The sequence below is a fragment of the Chiloscyllium plagiosum genome, unplaced genomic scaffold, assembly GCF_037043375.1.
Source record: "Chiloscyllium plagiosum isolate Xiang-an unplaced genomic scaffold, Cpla_swu_hap1 HiC_scaffold_31, whole genome shotgun sequence".
Lineage (NCBI taxonomy): Eukaryota > Metazoa > Chordata > Chondrichthyes > Orectolobiformes > Hemiscylliidae > Chiloscyllium > Chiloscyllium plagiosum.
The window spans coordinates 86,581,075-86,586,449 of record NW_028270169.1 but is presented as its reverse complement, the minus strand read 5'-3'; the positions used below and the strand labels follow the sequence as shown (position 1 = coordinate 86,586,449).

Genomic DNA, 5,375 nt, shown 5'->3' with positions numbered 1-5,375 from the left:
AAAATGAATGACGGTTTATGGATCGTGAGCAAGAATAAAGTGATCCACTTGCGAACAGATGTCACCACGCCCTATTCCTACATCGGGCCTGAACGGTGCATTGGCAGAGTCTGCAGACAGGAAATGTCTAAGTGACTAGTCCTTTGTTCAGTTAGATTTGATACCAATGGTAGTGCTGTTTTGGTGCAGAAATGTGTGAACATCTCTGATATTAGAGTCAAAATTTAAGTAACATCTACTCCATGGAGTGTCTTCTCATATCGGAACATGCTGACATGAAAACATCGAACTCTGATAGCAAAGGTTTTCTCATTAAACTGGGAGTATGTTTATCTAAGCAATTCAGACAGCCAGGATGAATAATTGGCATTTGGTTCTTCAAGATGAGCTCTCCACACCAACTGCTCCAACAAAGGCCGTGGATAAGTTCTCCATCGATTATTTTGGTCAATTTTGGCCTCAACAACAACCTATTGTTCTGAACAAAGCTACACCACAAACAGAGGGTCAAGTCTGATTTTCATCGTTAATTTTCAATTTCAGTTCTTAATGCAAAGTTTCTTACGAATGTGGACAGCAGAAGACCGTTAACATGCCATTTCTAATATTTCCAGAAAATTCTACTCCGCTGATATCGCCTTGCCTTTTCACATCGCAAGCCAGGAACCTGGATCAGTCGAGTTCCTTTCCACACATGGAGTTGTTTTTTTCTAATTCATTGACTGCTGGTATAATAGATGATTGGACTTGAGAGTCAGCTGTTAATTAGGTTGAACTTTCTCAGCTTGACTTTCAACTGATCCTTAAACAAAATCATCACCTGCAGGTAAATGTATTGCATTGCTTCTTGTTTTGCTGAATTCCACCCCCCGAACATCCAAATTTCACGATAGTTCGACAAATGTGTTGAAACTGATTCGTGTTGGAAGTTGGTGGCTTTTTGTGTCTCGACATATAATTTATTCAATTAGATGACTGGGTCAGTCTTGAAATTACTTCGGATTCTTCACAGTTGAAAATTTACTTTCGATTGAATGCAAAGCTCAATCTCCACGAAATCCAAATCCTGCAAAGGAATTAATGACTTTTAAAAGAATCTACGCTATGAACAGGATTCGAACCTGCGCAGGGAGACCCCATTGAATTTCAAATCCAACGCCTTAACCTCTCGGCCATCACAGCTGTAGCAAGAGGGCGAATTTTAATTATAAAACAACTGAATTCATTTTTTGGAAGACCCAAATTGTCAAGACCCAAAGATTTCGCCAAATCCTTTGCAAAGACCCAGACGTACGTTACCTTAGCAGATTGACAGGCTTTCACCGCAAACTAGATTCTGACTCAGCTGAAGTTGTGGGAATGATTCTTCGTCGAATTATAGAGTCACGGATGTACACCACACGAAGAGAGGATCATTGTCTCACTGCGTCTGATCGATTTTGACTCAATTTCTCATCATCTGGTGCCAAATTAGATATGCTGTTGTGTTTTAATATTCATCGAAATATGGTATTGGAAAAATTGATGCTAAGTCCATAAACACTAGCTATATTCTTAAAAAAAAATCGGAATTAGAAAGAATGCAGAACCAATTTACAGGAATGGATCCAGCAACTAATCCGAGAGTTCTGACATCAGGTAATGAACTTGTGAGCACAAGAGAGGAAGATTAACCGAAGATTTGGAACTTGAAATCGTCTTGACGGAATTATTTGCAAAGTTTTTGCGGTTGTTCTAGAGTCATCAAGTCGTTGAACAATACAACACGGAAAGTGGCCCTTCTTTCCAACATGACCATGGTGGACAGTTATCCTAAGTTAATAGGTCCCATTTGCCAACATTTGGCCCACATCCCTCTAAACCTTGTTACTCATATATCCATCCAGATGCCATTCAATGTTACAGTTGTACCAGTCTCCACCAATTTCTCTGGCAGCTCATTCTGGACACGTCTGAAAAAGTTGCCCCTGACGTCCCTTTTAAATCCTTACCCACTAATTTTAAACCGATGTTTTCTAAATTTTGACTTCCTCACCAGCCGGAAAACACCTTGACGAGTTTATCTCTCCATGTCCCTCATGATTTAATAAATAGCAACGATTTGACTTTATCATACTTGTCAGGAGGGAAATGTGTGGAGATTATTTGTCGAAGGTTTGAAGTAGAAAGTCTAATGTACAGATTTTTAGAAATGCATCTTGGAGAAGTTTTTAATAAGTCATTGAAGTCTAGTAGCAGTTGTAGAAGTCTGTTGTGAAAGCTGCAATAGGATTTCAGGGCACGAGAACGAAGCATTATTTCCAATGTATGGTGGCTCAGTTCGACCGCACTTGGACTGCAGTATGAGGAATTATAACCCTCAATTTAGGAAAGATACTAATGCCATATGAGGAATATCACGAATGGCGATTAGCCTTGATATCATGGATGAACGTTAGTCGCCTGAATTGAAATTGGGCAAATCCCGCCTTTTTAAAAACAGTTTCAAAACAAGAGAGGTAATCTCATTGAGAGTTGCAAAATATTTGAAGAGATAAACAGGGTGGTGCAATTAAATTTTGTTCCCTCATTGGTGAATCTAGAAGCAGGAGAGGACAATTTTAAAATGAAGCATTGAGATTTATGACCAGGATGAGAACTATTGATTTTTGTCTTAGCCTTGAGAAGTCTCACTATTCAGCACTACAGTGATCCTTAGATATTTGGTCTTTGAATGCATCACTATCAGCCTGACCTGCCGACACTTACTGCATCACTATAGACCTGACCCCTCACACTTCCCGCCTTCATATCAGCGTAAACCCCTCAAACTTACTGCATCACTATCCATCTGGCGCCCTCACATTTACTGCGCCACTTTCATTTCGAGACCCTCATTTTGACTGCGTCACTATCAGCCTGACTGCCAAGCACTTACTTTGTCACTATCAGTCACGCCCTTACACTTCCTATGTTACTATCACCATGACTCCTTACACTTACTGTGTCACTATCAGCCTGACTCCATCACATTTATTGTGTCAGTATCAGACTGACGCCTCACACTTATCTTGTCACGAAAACACTGCCCCGTCATATTGTCTGTGTCACTATCAGCCTGAACCCCTCACACTTACTGCTTCACTATCGCAATGCCCCTCTCTCACTTACGACGTCATTTTCACCCTGACATCCCAGACTTGCTGCGGCACTATCACAGTGAGGGCCATACACTTAGTGTCACTTTCATCCTGACCCCTTACACTTACTGCGTCACTATCACACTGATATCTCACACCCACTGTGTCACTATCATCCTGAACCGCTTACACCTATTGCGTCACTATCACTTTGACCCCAACACACTAACTGCATCAATATTAGCTTGACCATCTCACACATACTGCGCCACGACCAGGCTGACTCCCTCACATATACTGCATCACTATCACCCTGACTCCCCACTCTTACTGCGTCAAGATCATTGTGCCCCCATACACTTACAGCGTAACTATCGTCCTGACAACGTCACACTTACTGTGTCCAGATCGGTCTGATCCCCTCAAATGTAATGCGTCACTATCAGCTTCAACACTCACATTTACTGCGTCACTTCTAACACTACCCCTGGACACTTACTGCATCGCTATCCGCCTTAGCCCCTCGCATTTACTTCATCACTATCAGCCTGAGAAACTCACACTTCCAGCTTTACCACAACCTGGCCCTGTGAGTGCATCTACATCACTGTCACCCTGACCTCTTGCCCATACTGCGTCACGATCAGTCTGGCCCCTCAAATGTTCTGTGTCACTATCGCACTGACATCTCACACTCACTGCGTCACTATCACCCTGACCCCTCACAATTACTGCATCACTACAACCTGACACCCTGAAAGCATCTGCGTCACTGTCACCCTGACACCATCACACTTGCCATGTCACCATCACAATGACACATTCACACAGTCTGCTTCACTGTCATCCTGACACCTCACACTCACTGCATCACTACCATCCTCCCCCTCATACTGACCTGTCACTATCATCCAGAGCCGCTCACACTTATTGCGTTCCTATCACTCTGCTCCCAACACACTTACTGCGTCACTATCAGCCTGACACTCGCACACTTCCCGCATCACTATCAGCCTTACCCCTCATAATTTCACCGTGTCTATCAGTCTGACTCCTCACATTTCCTGCATCACTATCACCCTGTCATTTAACACTTACTGGCCAGTATTAGCCTGACGCCCTCACCTTCCTGCATCAATATCAGCCTAAACACTCACACTTACTCCGTCACCATCACGCTGACCCCCTCACACTCACTGCATCACTATCACCCTGTCCCCTCTCACTTCCTGCATTAGGATCACTCTGACTCACGGACACTTACTGCATCACTATCTGCCTGACCCCTCACACATACTGTGACACTATCAGTCTGACCCCACCACACTTGCTGCGTCTCTATCAGCCTGCCCCCCTCATACCTACTGCTTCACTATCAGACTGGCCCCTCACACTTACCGCATCCCTAACAGCCTGACATCTCACACTTACTGCGTCACTATTCCCCTTAACACCTCACTTTTATTGGCCACTATCAGCCTGACGCTCTCAACTTACTGTGTCACTACCAGCCTGAACGCACACACTTACTCCCTCACTATCACCCTGACTGTCTCACACTCACTGCCTCAGTCTCTGCCTGACCCCATCACACTTACTGCGTCACTATCACCCTGTCTCCTTCCACTTTATGCGTCAGGATCAGCCTGACACAGTAACACTGACTGCATCGCTATCAGCCTGATCTCCTTCCAATTACTGCGTCACTATCAGCCTGGCCACTCACTCTTACTGTGTCACTGTCACACTGACCCCTCACACGAAGTGTTTCACTATCACCTTGACCACCTCACACTTACTGCATCACTATCACTCTGACCATCCTCACTGCTTAACTATCGACCTGATCCACTCACACAGTCTGCGTCACTACCACGCTGACACCTCACCCTCATTGTGTCACTATCATCCTCACTCCATCACACTTATTGAGTCACTGTCAGCCTGATCCCCTGTAATGGAAAATTATCATTTATTGTGAAATCTGTGAAACCATGGTTGAAACAAAGAACTATAGACCTAACTTTGCAAAAAGACAGAAAAAATGTAAAGTTCAACCAAATTTACAGCTGACTCTAAGGCCAATAATCTATTATATCAGCAGTCAATGAATTAGAAAAAGCAACTCCATGTGTGGAAAGGAACCCGACTGATCCAGGTTCCTGGCTTGAGGTGTGATAAGGCAAGGCAATATATAGTATAAAGGGAATATGTGAAAACCGTCAGGCGTCCATTTCATGAGACGTCTTACAAATG

General features: G+C 43.6%; 1 non-coding gene across 1 annotated transcript; it reads right to left on the bottom strand.

The window, feature by feature from the left end:
• Nucleotides 1-1,100: 1,100 nt before the first annotated feature.
• trnas-uga (transfer RNA serine (anticodon UGA)) lies at nucleotides 1,101-1,182 on the bottom strand. Its single transcript has one exon. It is a non-coding gene; the product is annotated as a tRNA-Ser (tRNA).
• Between the last annotated feature and the right edge of the window lie 4,193 nt (nucleotides 1,183-5,375).